At 40.4% G+C, this 16,584-nt stretch overlaps 2 long non-coding RNA genes across 2 annotated transcripts; both read left to right on the top strand.

The window, feature by feature from the left end:
• The first annotated feature begins 14 nt into the window (after positions 1–14).
• On the top strand, positions 15–4,151 carry LOC119778767. Its single transcript, XR_005280125.1, has 3 exons — positions 15–352; positions 3,815–3,968; positions 4,051–4,151. It is a non-coding gene; the product is annotated as an uncharacterized LOC119778767 (long non-coding RNA).
• An 11,791-nt stretch (positions 4,152–15,942) lies between these two features.
• LOC119778768 lies at positions 15,943–16,377 on the top strand. Its single transcript, XR_005280126.1, has 2 exons — positions 15,943–16,116; positions 16,210–16,377. It is a non-coding gene; the product is annotated as an uncharacterized LOC119778768 (long non-coding RNA).
• Positions 16,378–16,584: the final 207 nt, after the last annotated feature.

Raw genomic sequence — 16,584 nt, 5'->3', positions numbered from 1 at the left:
GAGTGTTTGCCAGTTTTGGGTACTCTAGCCAAGCTGAGATTAGCAGAGTCTAACCTAAGCTTTCTTTCTCTGAGTCTTACCTAGTTTTGTCTTTGCTCTTCGGCAGGAAGCCTTTCTGAGAAACTGGATTCCTGGACCTTCTCTCCCTGGAAGGATTAACTGAGTACACGCTGAGCAGGGGAAAACCTCTACATGATCCATTCAAGTCCTCATTGAAAATCCAAGTGACAGTCCACTCCTTTACTCCTCTGGGTCCAACGCTTGTCTATCTGTCCGCCCTCCAACGAGTTCCCTCTTCTCTGGATTAACCCCCACAAGCTGGATTCAAGGATTGTCATGAGCCCCCTCAAATGTGAGTCTCTCTCCAGTTACATTCAAGCCTCAGTCAAATTTCCTACGGTCCCTGAACTGATCACTGTGATCTCCCCTTCAAACTTTCCAGTTCCGGTTCACCAGTCCACTGAGTTCCAGATCCAACTTCTGTATTTCATCTACATTTAATAAACCTGTTAAACTTTTTCCCTTGGTCTCTGAATGGTTCTCGGCATGTGGGTCAGATCGCTTAAACCAGTGGTTCCCAAAGAATTTCTTCTGGGCCCCCCTTTGGATTACAATAAAATGTCCACGCCCCCCCCCAACAAAAAAAAAAAAAAGAAAGAATCAACTGGGCACACACATCGTTCAACCACATATAATAAATCTATACACATATTTTGTTTTAAAACTCCACTGAAGTTTATTTCACACTTCAGGTTGCAACAAAACAAACTACACCATCTTTACAGTGGAACACTTTTGTGTAACTGTATTTTTTTCATAGTTCTATACTGTAGATTAGAAGAGGATTCTTTGTTGTCTGTGTTATTTTAAACATACAGGTGCTGGTCATAAAATTAGAATATCATGAAAAAGTAGATTGATTTCAGTAATTCCATTTAAAAAGTGAAACTTGTATATTATATTCATACATTACATACAAACTCATATATTTCAGATGTTTATTTTGTTTAATTTTGATGATTACAAATGACAACAAATGAAAATCTCAAATTCATCATATCAGAAAATTAGAATATTGTGAAAAGGTTCAAAATTGATGGCCCCTGGTGCCACACTCTAATCAGCTAATTAACTCAAACCACCTGCAAAAGCCTTTAAATGGTCTTTCAGTCTAGTTCTATAGGCTACACAATCATGGGGAAGACTGCTGACTTGACAGTTGTCCAAAAGACGACCATCGACACCTTGCACAAGGAGGGCAAGACACAAAAGGTCATCGCTAAAGAGGCTGGCTGTTCACAGAGCTCAGTGTCCAAGCACATTAATAGAGAGGCGAAGGGAAGGAAAAGATGTGGTCGAAAAAAGTGTACAAGCAAGAGAGATAACCGCACCCTGGAGAGGATTGTGAAACAAAACCCATTCAAAAATGTGGGGGAGATTCACAAAGAGTGGACTGCAGCTGGAGTGAGTGCTTCAAGAACCACCACACACAGACGTATGAAAGACATGGGTTTCTGCTGTCGCATTCCTTGTGTCAAGCCACTCTTGAACCACAGACAGCGTCAGAAGCGTCTTACCTGGGCTAAAGAGAAACAGGACTGGACTGCTGGTGAGTGGTCCAAAGTCATGTTCTCTGATGAAAGTAAATTTTGCATTTCCTTTGGAAATCAAGGTCCCAGAGTCTGGAGGAAAAGAAGAGAGGCACTTCATCCACGTTGCTTGAAGTCCAGTGTAAAGTTTCCACAGTCAGTGATGGTTTGGGGTGCCATGTCATCTGCTGGTGTTGGCCCATTGTGTTTTCTGAGGTCCAGGGTCAACGCAGCCACATACCAGGAAGTTTTAGAGCACTTCATGCTTCCTGCAGCTGACCAACTTTTTGGAGATGCAGATTTCATTTTCCAACAGGACTTGGCACCTGCACACAGTGCCAAAGCTACCAGTACCTGGTTGAAGGACCATGGTATCCCTGTTCTTAATTGGCCAGCAAACTCTCCTGACCTTAACCCCATAGAAAATCTATGGGGTATTGTGAAGAAGAAGATGCAATACACCAGACCCAACAATTCAGAAGAGCTAAAAGCCACTATTAGAGCAACCTGGGCTATCATAACACCTGAGCAGTGCCACAGACTGATCGACTCCATGCCACGCCGCATTGCTGCAGTAATACAGGCCAAAGGAGGCCCAACTAAATACTGAGTGCTGTACATGCTCATACTTTTCATGTTCATACTTTTCAGTTGGCCAACATTTCTATAAATCCTTTGTTTTTATTGGTCTTCAGTAATATTCTAATTTTCTGATATGATGAATTTGAGATTTTCATTTGTTGTCATTTGTAATCATCAAAATTAAACAAAATAAACATCTGAAATATATGAGTTTGTATGTAATGTATGAATATAATATACAAGTTTCACTTTTTAAATGGAATTACTGAAATCAATCTACTTTTTCATGATATTCTAATTTTATGACCAGCACCTGTATTTCTTTTTTTTTATTTGTAACAATATTTAACTTTGCTATAATCTATACATTAAAAAAGCCTCTGTGCAAAATGGAGTGAAAACATTTAACAGCTCCCTGAGAGTTTTTTCTTTGTACTTTAATCCTCCCATCTTTTCAGTGGCTGTAGTGAGCCTGCTTTTTGCTGTAGATCTTCTCAAATCTGGGTTGCAGTGTCACAACTGTCCATTATGCTCAGTCAAGCAAGCGCTGTTTTTTTTTTTTTTTTCTTCATTCATCCATACTGCTTCCCGCGCCCCCCCTGCAATGGCATTGCGCCCCCCCTAGGGGGCGCACCCCACACTTTGGGAACCACTGGCTTAAACCAATCATGACATGTACCACCCTGATTAATACTGTATAATCACCATAGGTTTTGCCTTCCATACACATTAATTTCTAAAGGATATGTGCTGCCCTTGAAGTTACTTTGATGGTTCCCTGTTGTCTTCTATTTGCTATGCTCTCTGTTTTCTGTTCTTCTCTCATCCAGGTGTGGAAGCAGACTTCTAAGACTTACTGTAGATCTTCTGTGTCTGTTTCTGTTGTTTAGTTTTCTCTCCTTTCATTCACTCTTACTCATGTCTAGCTTTCTTTCCCCTTTTTTCTTGTCCCCTCTTTCTTTCTTTCTCCCCTCCCTTTCCATTTCCATTGTATATGATTTTATTCCCTAAATCATCTTCAATTAGATTTCATGTAGAAGTATCAAGCTGATCCTTATGGCAACAGTCATAATGTTCTGCCTGTAAAAGCTGAGCAGTTTGGCTATAAGCTAGCTCCAGGACATCTATTCCCAGAGCTATATTAATAAAACAGGACAAAAAAAGACTAAAATTTGACCCCTAACTCAATAAGTTGTGGGTTAAATTTGGCTTGGCCTAACTGAAGGTATATAAACAAGATAGACATGTGATCTGCAAGCAGCTGCTACATTTAACGACCACCAGAGGAGCAGAGGTGAGCTTGATGAAAATGTAGTTCCAGAACTCCTTGATCTGTGTAAAAACTGCAGACAGTATGTACCCTCATGCTCATGTTTGGTGCGAGTTAAGGTTGGGTAATTCATAAAGTCTGTTGCTATGATGTGCTGTGCTGATTAAAAAATAAAAATCAGGCCTTTGGTATTTTTTTTTTTTGTCCTGGGAAACTCCATCTATAAAAAATGAGTTTGTAAAACCTGCACAAAAACGACTAAAAACACATAAAAAATGTGAAAGAGTTCTTTAGTCTTACACTTTCATACAGACATTCGATAGCAGTTTTGTCTGTCTGAGTCTAAGCTTGTTTTGTCTTTGTTCTTCGGCAGGAAGAGTCCACCTCTGGATAACCAGCTGACAGTCCGCTCCTTTACTCCTCTGGGTCCAACGTTAGCCTGCCTGTCCGCTCTCCAACGAGTTCCTTCTTCTCTGGATTAAACCCCACAAACTGGATCCAAGGAATAACAAAGAGCCCCCCAAAGCGTAATTGCCTCTCCAGCAAAATACAAGCCTCAGTCCTTTTTACCCTCGGTCCCTGAATTGATCATAGTGATCTTCCCTTCAGAGTTTCCGGTTCCGGTTCACCAGTCTGCTGAGGTCCAACATCATAACTCAGCAGAATATCTCTCTCCGTCTGTGTTTCTTTGCAAACCTTCAATAAACCTGTTGACTTTTACCCTTGGTCTCTGAGTGTTTCTCTGCATGTGGGTCAGATCTTTAAAGCCCATTATGACACAGACATTGGGTAGCAGGATTGATGGGTTCTGTGGGATAACCTTAGCTATGCCGTCAGCACGCCTCTGCAGAGCCTGCTGCTCTGTTTTCATCCGTACGTAGCAGTAGGCAGCTTTTTCAACAATCAGGAGTGCCTGTATTTAAAGGAAAAGTCCAGTCATATTCATAATTCAAACTTCTGAAATTACTTTAAGTGTGAAATTATTACATACTGTTCAATAAATAAGTGTTTTTAATTCTGAATGCAGACCAAACAGAAGTTATAGTCTTTGGACCAGAGTCTTTGAAAAAGAAGCTGATTAGTCAGTCACTTCATTTGGATGGGATTAAACTGATTTCAGATAAAGTAAAAAATCTTGGTGTTATTTTTGATCAGGACCTGTCATTTAAATCCCAGATCAAAGAGGTTTCTAGAATTTCCTTCTTTCATCTGAGGAATATTGCAAAAATGAGCAATCTCCTGTCCAGGGGTGATGCTGAGAAATTAGTCCATGCATTTGTTACTTCAAGGCTGGACTATTGTAATTCTTTACTATCAGGAAGTCCACAAACTGTAGTTAAAAGCCTTCAGCTGATCCAAAATGCTGCAGCCAGAGTTCTGATGAAAATGAAAAAGAGAGATCATATCTCTCCTATCCTGGCTTCTCTTCATTGGCTTCCTGTTAAATCCAGAATGGAATTTAAAATCCTCCTTCTCACATATAAAGCCTTAAATGGCCAAGCTCCATCTGATATCAGAGATCTGATTGTTCCTTATGTTCCTAACAGAGCACTTCGCTCTCAATCTGCAGGTTTACTAGTGGTTCCTAGAATTTCTAAAAGTAGAATGGGAGGCAGATCTTTTAGTTCTCAGGCTCCTCTCCTGTGGAACCAACTACCAGTTTTAGTCCGTGAGGCAGACACCCTGTCTACTTTTAAGGCTAGGCTTAAAACTTTCCTTTTTGATAAAGCTTCTAGTTAGAGTGGCTCAGGTTATCCTGATCTATCTCTATAGTTCTGCTGCTATAGGCTTAGACTGCTGGAGGACATAGGGACCCCTTTTTCATCATTCTGCTTCATTCTATCTCTATTCTCCCACTCTGCAGAATCTGTTAGTTCAATCTCTAACGTTCTGCTCTCTCTGCTTTTTCTCATAGTAGCTTCATCTGGTCTGATCCTGTTTGGCTGTGACTCCATCCTGGAGAGAAATATCAGCTGTGCTGCTGCCATCAACACCTTTGTTTCTAGATGTTGGAGCTTGGCCTGTTTTCCAGTGTAGTCCTGTTTCTCTGACTGTGACTAACTGGATGTGCTCTCTTCATCCTCTGAAATGGGATTTGGCTCAGAGTTTGTCTGCCTGGCTGTGTGTTTCCTGGATGGAGCCGCCTTTTACAGTTGCTTTTTGTATCTCTGCTTCTGTCTCCTTGAACCCCAGTCAGCCTCATGTCTCCATCCTTTTGCTGGAAAAAGTAAAGCAGAAACTATTGAGAATGGAGTCAATGGGAATCATCGGCAGAGTTGAAAAGCCAACTGAATGGTGTTCAGGTATGGTTCCAGTGCCAACTAAAAATGGATCAATGCACATTTGGGTTGACCTCACTCACCTTAATGAAGTAGTGTGCCAGAAAAAATACATCCTTACCTCTGTTGAAGAGACACTTGGATCATTGGCTTGAGCAAAAGTTTTTTAGTAAGCCAGAAGCAAACATAGGCTTCTGGCAGGTTCCACTGTCACAAGAGTCAGCACACTACACAAAATGTATGATGCCTTTTGGATGCTTACACTTTAATAGACTGCCAGGTGTGGTTTGTCAAGTGGACGACAGCCTGATTTAGGGTCAAAACCAGCTAGAACACAACACCAAACTTCACACTGTAGTTAAGAAGCTACAAGAGGCCGGAGTCACATTAAATATGGATAAATGTGAACTGATCTGAAATGTGAACACGAAGTAAAGGGTTAGGGTTAGGGTTAACTTGTCCACAGATGAATTTCCACCTGACCTGGACAAAATAAAAGCTGTGAGAGTAATGAAGGAACCGTCAGTGAACTATGCAGTTTCCTTGGGATTGTTAATCAGTTGGGCAAATTCGTTCCAGGACTGGCAGACAAAGATAAGCCCTTATGTCAATGAAAAACCAGTGGGTTTTGTGCTGTGCAGAACAAAAAGCATTTAATCAGCTCAAAAATGATCTGAAGCCGACTCCTGTCCTCACACTTTATGACCCAAATAAAGGGTTAAAAATTTCCCAGATGCCTCATCCTATGGTCTGGGAGCTGTTCTATTTCAAAAAGAGGGTGAGCAGTGGAGACCTGTAGCATATGCATCACGTTCCTTAACAGAGACTGAACAGAGTGTTGCAAAGGTGGAGGAGACGCTTGGACTGACATGGGAATTTGAAAGATTTAAATGCTTTATTATTGGTAGACATTTCTCATTAGAAACAGACCATAAGTCACTTGTCAGGCTGCTAGTACAACAAGCACTTACAGAGCTTACTCCCAGGACCCAGCAGTTCCGGCTCATGAGGTACAGGTACCCTATCTCAAACACTCTAGGTAAAGCTCTGCTTACAGCAGAAACACTTTCACGTGCGCCTTTTAACCAAGTTCCAGATTCTAGAGCTAATGCTGAGCTATTGGTAGATACAAACATTTATGTGGAGGAAATAATCAGAAGCCTACCTACTAACTTAGTGTACATCACACAGCTGAAAGAATAGCTTAAAACAGATGGTATATGTAGAGAATTTATTTCATTTTGTCTGAAAGGCTAGCCAGACTACACCTTTCTTAATGGACCTATTAAAGAATATTGGCCACATAGAGAAACTCTAATGGACTGTTTTGAAAGAAACCAGACTTGATGATCCAACCGCTATGTGGAATTCTGTCCTTGTCCCCCTACATGAGGAACATCAGGGAATGTCCAGATAAAGAGAACACGCCAGAGAGACAGTTTAGTTGCCTGGTCTGAATGGTCAAATCAACAAACTTGTGAAAAACTGCACTGAATGCATAAAATACTGTGCCAACCCTGTGAAGCCTTTAATGCCTAATGAGCTAGAAGAGAAACCCTGGAAGTAGGTTGGCGCAGATGTTTTCACCCTAAACGGCAGTAATTATTTTACTTCTGGACTACTACTCCATGTTTGTGAAGATACCTAAGCTGACTCCTACAAGATCAGAGGATGTCATTGTGCACCTCAAGTGGATATTTTCCAGACATCGAATTCCAGAGCTTTTCTACTGCGAAAACGGTCCCCAGTTCTCAAGCCCGCTGTTCAAAGACTTTTCAGCAGCCGATGGTTTAGAGCTCTTCAGGTGCCATTAGGAGGAAGACGTCACCTATTGCCACCACCTGACTTTACACCAAAGGTGCAATGCCCCAGTAAACCCACAAGTCCTACAGAGGGTGCCTCGCCCACACCAAACCAGCCTGAGAATGAAAGTCAGACCCAAAGACAATTTCCCCAGGTCCTATCAGAACAAGATGTGGTAGAGTTGCTATCAATCCCCAAAAACTGAACTTATGATTTTGAAAAGGGTTCATATAAAGAGTGGTGAAGAAGAAGAAAAAGAAGTGTTCAGCTCACATAAATGAAGAAATTTGACCTTATAAAATTGATGAGTTCAAGAATGATGTGAATGTTCATGTAGTGCATTATTTTCTGGAAAATGGCGTGTGGTGTTATCTGTTATAAACCGTTTTGTTTTATTATGGAGGGTGCTCTGGGTACTTAACATTGGTTTTGAGAGGCTCAAATAAAGTGACGGAGTTGCTTTACAATGGGTTGCCTGGCTTTTTTTTAAACCAAGAACACGACACAAAGTTGGGGGATCCAGCCGATCAGTCACAGATGAACAAAGCAGCCAGCGGGCAGTGAGCAAAGTCAACTGATTGAGTTTATTAATGAAACCGTAGCTGCGCTACAGACAGTAGTCGAGTTGTCAATAAAAGAAAAAGAAGGGGGTGGTGGAATTTTCATTTTATTTTTTGGAAGTATACATAGCTTAATTAATATAGTCTAATAACCTAAAGCACTATGCATGGTCTGGTTGTAACATGTCAGGTACGCCGGTCATTGACCTTGACCAAGAAACCTTGCAGTAGAACTGCAGTCAGTCTGTGGACTGGCATGGCTATCACTGCTGTCCATAGTTAGGGACTTATTTCCCATCAGCTTCATAGGCCACTTCTTGGATTTTACTTTAGAAAAACTTTTGGCAATGAATCTATTAAGATTTAGAACAAAACCTCACAAAACATTAAAAATTAATCCTTTCAAGTCATGTATTTTTTTTTATTCAAATTGAAATAATTAAATAGAAACATCTGAAACTATTTTAGAAATCTGAGAAAACTGCAGACAAATTCGAATTAGCCTGAAAATTTAATAAGCCTATATAAAATCTAATGCTCATCTTTTGCATATTCATTTAGAGTATTTATTTTATAAAATAGACTGTTTATCAGAAAATCAGTATTGCTTCTATTGGCCAATTCAAAGTAAGCTAGCCTACATGCTGGCAATGAATGAATTAAAACTATTCTAACAGGTCGGTGGAGCTGAAGCTATTCACCATTGATTGGACGACAGGCTTTCTGCAAGTCACACGAGTGACCTTGTAGTGAGATGTCAACATTCAATTCATTTATGACCATTGGCCATACATTAACATCACATTTGGCAGTTATTTCAAGATAATAATCTTAAAATGCATCTGAAATTGCTTAATTAAAATGCTTTTTTCAAACTTTCGATTCTCTCCTCCAAGTTTCCTCCTCTGCTATCGGCCACAGTTCCACTTGTCTCACCAACATCTTCTAGATACTGGCTGTCACCTAGCAAAACAGCAGCAGTCTACAGATTCATTTCATGTTCGATTCACAACCAGAATGCAGATTTTGAATGTTCAGAAATGCCTGTACACTCTAGACTAATTGCCATGTGTCATGACAACTTTAAAGACAGAAAAATGTTTGCGTTTCAAACTAGTTTACCTAGATGTGCATGCTATTGCTATGTCCAGAGATGAGGACTTCTACATATTTGGTGACACAATGGTAAACTTATGAAAGGTGATATCTTCTAACTCTTGACTTACCTGAAGTATTAGTTTTTGCCTTCTTAAAAATGAAGTCCCTCAAATTCCGTTGTCTTTGCCACTTGGATGGGATGCTGTCCAGAACACCGTCACCTGCTCCGCTGGTTGCGCCATTAAGGTCGAAGAGGAAATCACATGTGCCCTCTGGGCCACCGTAATTTGGTCAAGCTACTCATAGGCGCACAGAATCAGAGAACCTAGATTAATCTACATTAATTCCAAGATGACAATGACATTAATCTAGATTTGAAAAATAAATCTATGCCCACCACTGGTGGCTGGTAGAGTTCTCTCCAGTGGGGGCTATAAATTCAAAATAGACGTATACCAAAAACCAATCAAACGCATACTAAGTTATCACACCAGTATATTTATATGAATGCCAACAACAAAAAACATTATAAAAACTAAACATAATTTCATATTAAGGATATTTTTGTACATAAATCTTGGCCTTCTGTGGCTGTGAAGGTAAATCTGTTTTGTCCAATATTTTGTCAAAAAGCTAAAAAAACAATGAACCATGTGTCTTAATACTGAAGACGCTATTAGCTTTATATTTTTTTAACATATAAAAACTACTTTCTGAGAATGTATTTATTTAAGAACAACTATGCAAATGAACAAACATGTAGAGAAAGTAGACTATATTCTATTATTTTCCATGTGAATCCCAGATTGTTCGTTCTTCTTTGCCTTTTCTAAAAAGTGCTTTAAATCAGTCCTAGCTGTCTTTATCCATGCTGGCTCAGATCCTGACCTTTGAAAAGGAGGCACAGAAAGCAGGATAAAGCCTTAGCCTGGCTGCATGCAGTTAGCCTCGCTGCATGCAGTTAGCCTAGCCTTGAAGCTAAACTAGGTCCTGGAAAAGGATGTTTCTTTTGCCATTTTTCTCTCTCTCTCTAATGCATCACCAACTCCTGCAACTTTAAATATTAAATATTAATGTTGCACATCTAAAAATATATATTAATATGTTACAGAATATTTAAAATTGAATTCTAACTTTTTTAATGTCTTAATCAGGGTCATTGGTTGGGTAGGGTATTGCCCTAGCTCCCTCTATTGGCCAGCCACCACTGATGCCCACCACTACCTAAAATATATATTTATTGAATGCTTTTATATTGTTTCACATGAGTACCACAATACACTGAAATTTATATTTTTGGGTAGTTAGACAGATGCCTTGAAGTGCATTATTCATAAAGGGCTCAAAACATTAATGTATAAAAAATATGAATAACAGTCAATACAGATGCCAACAGCAATATATCATGCATCCCTAGTATGAACACAATTTCAGTTCGATCCATCCATCCATCCATCCATCCATCATCCATCAATCCATCCATCATCCATCCATCCATCCATCCAACCATGCATCCATCCATCCATCCATCATCCATCAATCCATCCATCATCCATCCATCATCCATAAATCCATCCATCCATCCATCATCCAACCATCCACCCATCCATCATCCATCCATCATCCAACCATCCACCCATCCCTCCATCCATCCATCCATCATCCATCCATCATCCAACCATCCATCCATCCATCATCCATCCATTCCAACCATCCACCCATCCCTCCATCCATCCATCCATCAATCATCCATCATCCATCCCTCCATCCATCCATCCATCCATCCATCCATCATCCAACCATCCACCCATCCCTCCATCCATCATCCATCCATCCATCCATCATCCATCCATCCATCATCCATCCATCCATCCCTCCATCCATCTATCCATCCATCCATCCATCATCCATCAATCCATCCATCATCCATCCATCCATCCATCCACCTATCATCCATCCATCCATCCATCCATCCATCCATCCATCATCTATCCACCTATCATCCATCAATCCATCCATCCATCTTTTCCTGGATGGATGGATGGATGGATGGATGATGGATGGATGAATGAAGGATGGATGGATGGATGATGGATGGATGGATGGATTTATGGATGATGGATGGATGGATTGATGGATGATGGATGGATGGATGGATGGATGGATGGATGGATAGATTGATGGATGATGGATGGATGGATGGATGGTTGGATGGATGGATGGATTGATGGATGATGGATGGATGGATGGTTGGATGGATTGATGGATGATGAATGATGGATGGATGCATGGATGGATGGATGGATGGATGGATGGATGATGGATGGAATCCCTTTAAGCTGCATCAGTGATTATCCTTTTTCACAAGCAGCAAAAGTTTGTCCCATATACAGTGGGGCAAAAAAGTATTTAGTCAGCCACCAATAGTGCAAGTTCTCCCACTTAAAAAGATGAGAGAGGCCGGTAATTTTCATCATAGATATACCTCAACTATGAGAGACAAGATGAGAAAAAAAAATCCAGAAAATCACATTTTCTGATTTTTTAAGAATTTATTTGCAAAATATGGTGGAAAATAAGTATTTGGTCAGTTACAAACAAGCAACATTTCTGGCTCTCACAGACCTGTAACTTCTTCTGTAAGAGGCTCCTCTGTCCTCCACTCGTTACCTTCATTAATGGCACCTGTTTGAACCCGTTATCAGTATAAAAGACACCTGTCCACAACCTCAAACAGTCACACTCTAAACTCCACCATGGCCAAAACTAGAGAGCTGTCAAAAGACACCCGAAACAAAATTATAGACCTGCACCAGGCTGGGAAGTCTGAATCTGCAATAGGTAAACAGCTTGGTGTGAAGAAATCAACTGTGGGATCAATTATTAGAAAATGGAAAACATACAAGACCACTGATAATCTTCCTCGATCTGGGGCTCCATGCCAGATCTCACCCCGTGGGGTCAAAATGATCACAAGAACGGTGAGTAAAAATTCCAGAACCACACGGGGGGACCTAGTGAATGACCTGCAGAGAGCTGGGACCAAAGTAACAAAGGCTACCATCAGTAACACACTACGCCGCCAGGGACTCAAATCCTGCAGTGCCAGACGTGTCCCCCTGCTTAAGCCAGTACATGTCAAGGCCCGTCTCAAGTTTGCTAGAGAGCATTTGGATGATCCAGACGATGACTGGGAGAATATCATATGGTCAGGTGAAACCAAAATAGAACTTTTTGGTAAAAACTCTACTCGTCATGTTTGGAGGAGACAGAATGCTGAGTTGCATCCAAAGAACACCATACCTACAGTGAAGCATGGGGGTGGAAACATCATGCTTTGGGGCTGTTTTTCTGCTAAGGGACCAGGACGACTGATCCGTGTGAAGGAAAGAACGAATGGGGCCATGTATCGTCAAATTTTGAGTGAAAACCTCCTTCCATCAGCAAGGGCATTGAAGATGAAACGTGGCTGGGTCTTTCAGCATGACAATGATCCCAAACACACCGCCCGGGTAACGAAGGAGTGGCTTCGTAAGAAGCATTTCAAGGTCCTGGAGTGGCCTAGCCAGTCTCCAGATCTCAACCCCATAGAAAAGAGGGAGTTGAAAGTCCGTGTTGCCCAGCGACAGCCCCAGAACATCACTGCTCTAGAGGAGATCTGCATGGAGGAATGGGCCAAAATACCAGCAACAGTGTGTGAAAACCTTGTGAAGACTTACAGAAAACGTTTGATCTCTGTCATTGCCAACAAAGGGTATATAACAAAGTATTGAGATGAACTTTTGTTATTGACCAAATACTTATTTTCCACCATATTTTGCAAATAAATTCTTTAAAAATCAGACAATGTGATTTTCTGGATTTTTTTTCTCATTTTGTCTCTCATAGTTGAGGTATATCTATGATGAAAATTACCGGCCTCTCTCATCTTTTTAAGTGGGAGAACTTGCACTATTGGTGGCTGACTAAATACTTTTTTGCCCCACTGTCTTGTCGACAGCCAAAGTCAATGTATTTAATGATATATTTCAAAATTAATTGATTCACAGATTTTTACTTTATTATTTGTGCTTTAATACTTGAAGGTTTCATGTATTTTCAGTCTGTGTCCTGTGAGTCTGATTGTCTCTGGGTCGCTGGCACAGCTATTTCTGAGTGTTGCTGAATTACAAAAGACAGAACATATGCTAGCATTCTATTCCTGTCGCAGACCTAGCTTATCCGGGACTCTCATGTAAACATGGATGGATTTCATCTACTTTGGGCCGAAGCAGGGAGAGTAGTAAGAAGGGAGGAGGGCTTTAGCTGTGTTTGTGAACAATACAGGTGCTGGTCATAAAATTAGAATATCATGAAAAAATAGATTGATTTCAGTAATTCCATTTAAAAAGTGAAACTTGTATATTATATTCATACATTACATACAAACTCATATATTTCAGATGTTTATTTTGTTTAATTTTGATGATTACAAATGACAACAAATGAAAATCTCAAATTCATCATATCAGAAAATTAGAATATTACTGAAGACCAATAAAAACAAAGGATTTATAGAAATGTTGGCCAACTGAAAAGTATGAACATGAAAAGTATGAGCATGTACAGCACTCAGTATTTAGTTGGGCCTCCTTTGGCCTGTATTACTGCAGCAATGCGGCGTGGCATGGAGTCGATCAGTCTGTGGCACTGCTCAGGTGTTATGATAGCCCAGGTTGCTCTAATAGTGGCTTTTAGCTCTTCTGAATTGTTGGGTCTGGTGTATTGCATCTTCTTCTTCACAATACCCCATAGATTTTCTATGGGGTTAAGGTCAGGAGAGTTTGCTGGCCAATTAAGAACAGGGATACCATGGTCCTTCAACCAGGTACTGGTAGCTTTGGCACTGTGAGCAGGTGCCAAGTCCTGTTGGAAAATGAAATCTGCATCTCCAAAAAGTTGGTCAGCTGCAGGAAGCATGAAGTGCTCTAAAACTTCCTGGTATGTGGCTGCGTTGACCCTGGACCTCAGAAAACACAATGGACCAACACCAGCAGATGACATGGCACCCCAAACCATCACTGACTGTGGAAACTTTACACTGGACTTCAAGCAACGTGGATGAAGTGCCTCTCTTCTTTTCCTCCAGACTCTGGGACCTTGATTTCCAAAGGAAATGCAAAATTTACTTTCATCAGAGAACATGACTTTGGACCACTCACCAGCAGTCCAGTCCTGTTTCTCTTTAGCCCAGGCAAGACGCTTCTGACGCTGTCTGTGGTTCAAGAGTGGCTTGACACAAGGAATGCGACAGCAGAAACCCATGTCTTTCATACGTCTGTGTGTGGTGGTTCTTGAAGCACTCACTCCAGCTGCAGTCCACTCTTTGTGAATCTCCCCCACATTTTTGAATGGGTTTTGTTTCACAATCCTCTCCAGGGTGCGGTTATCTCTCTTGCTTGTACACTTTTTTCGACCACATCTTTTCCTTCCCTTCGCCTCTCTATTAATGTGCTTGGACACTGAGCTCTGTGAACAGCCAGCCTCTTTAGCGATGACCTTTTGTGTCTTGCCCTCCTTGTGCAAGGTGTCGATGGTCGTCTTTTGGACAACTGTCAAGTCAGCAGTCTTCCCCATGATTGTGTAGCCTATAGAACTAGACTGAAAGACAATTTAAAGGCTTTTGCAGGTGGTTTGAGTTAATTAGCTGATTAGAGTGTGGCACCAGGGGCCATCAATTTTGAACCTTTTCACAATATTCAAATTTTCTGATATGATGAATTTGAGATTTTCATTTGTTGTCATTTGTAATCATCAAAATTAAACAAAATAAACATCTGAAATATATGAGTTTGTATGTAATGTATGAATATAATATACAAGTTTCACTTTTTAAATGGAATTACTGAAATCAATCTACTTTTTCATGATATTCTAATTTTATGACCAGCACCTGTAGATGGTAAAACTCTGGAAACCTTGCAATCTAAGAGACGCTCTGCAGCAAGGACATTAAGCTGTTAGCAGTTAGCATGAGGCCAAATTATCTACCCTGGGAATTTACACACTATTATTGTGATAGCTGTGTATGCAGGGCCGGTTCTAGCCCTTTGGTTGCCCTAGGCGAGATTGAGTTTTGCGCCCCCCCCCCTCACTTTTGCCGTGCGAAATACCAGTACTGTTTTCAGCATCTGTTTAGTGCTTCATTGAGTTGTGTTTACAGTTCCACAAAGAGTGCTGTGCGGTGAATTGTGCCTACAGTTGTGCAAAGTGTGTGTTACAAAATTGCAAATTGAGTGCAAAGCAGTGTTTGTTCTTATAGTTTTGTGAACTCAGTGAGTGGATTTGCTATAAGTATTAATAGTTTTAGAAATTGTGCTATAAGAATCAAGGTTGTGTTTAAGCCTTCAGAAAAAACTGTAACTTAGCATGGAGTGATGCATAGACAAATACCAGAATAGGTTTCAGTACCTCTTATTTTAAATAATTTATTACACACTCAAAGTTAGGACTGTGCAAAAACACTTTTAACCATCTGTAAGGACACTTAGGTAAAGTATAACTAAAAAACTGGATTGAATCATTGAATGAATTTATTTCAGACAATTAACAAATTTAACACACATTAAACAAATATTAAATAAATCAATTTCAGAAATTACCAAATAACAATAAAAAATAATAAATTTAAGAAATTCTTCAACCAAGGACTACATAAAAAAGTAATTGATAAACATTAAATTAAATTTTCTTTTCCAGTTCAATTAAATCATTTGTGTGGTGTCTGAGCCTGTTAATGTGCAGTTTAGGTAGTCCCCTCTCCCCCTCTCTCTCCCTCTCTAATAGGTGTGGCTTGGGAGTTGCTGGCTGCACACAGCTGAGACTAATCTTCTTCTGGAGCAGTATTTGAAGCCTGGCCACCTGTGTGCTCACTGCCTGATGGTCACCGTTTGTTGGTAGATGTGCCAACTTCTCTCCCTTGTGGAAATTATCTCTTCTGATTTTTTGAAATAGGAAGAATTAATCTTACCTGTGCTCTGTCTACCCAGGATCCAGCTCCTGATCTGTCTCCAGCTACCAAGCCACACCACCCACCTCCCTCAACTCAAACTGCTGCAGAGAGCTCGCCTGCCACCTCCAACTGCCACTGCTTCCAGAGACACCTTCCTTCACTGTCAGCCTGTGAACCAAAGAATAAACTTTGCACCTTTCTCCTAGCCTGGCTGTCTGCATTTTGGGTCCAGCACCTAGCCCTCACAATTTGAACATAAATAGAAATGAGATAAACAAAATTTTCCTCTAAATAAAATATATCAGGTATATTTACCCTGATTTCTGACATTGATTAGTGATTAAAGAAAGGATTAACCCTCTACAAACAAAAGTGCTTTTATGAATACCATTACAAAATTAAAAGTTTGAAG

The sequence above is a fragment of the Cyprinodon tularosa genome, unplaced genomic scaffold (genome assembly GCF_016077235.1).
Source record: "Cyprinodon tularosa strain WSP-4 unplaced genomic scaffold, ASM1607723v1 ctg1388, whole genome shotgun sequence".
Classification (NCBI taxonomy): domain Eukaryota; kingdom Metazoa; phylum Chordata; class Actinopteri; order Cyprinodontiformes; family Cyprinodontidae; genus Cyprinodon; species Cyprinodon tularosa.
This window is presented reverse-complemented; position numbering and strand designations above follow the sequence as displayed.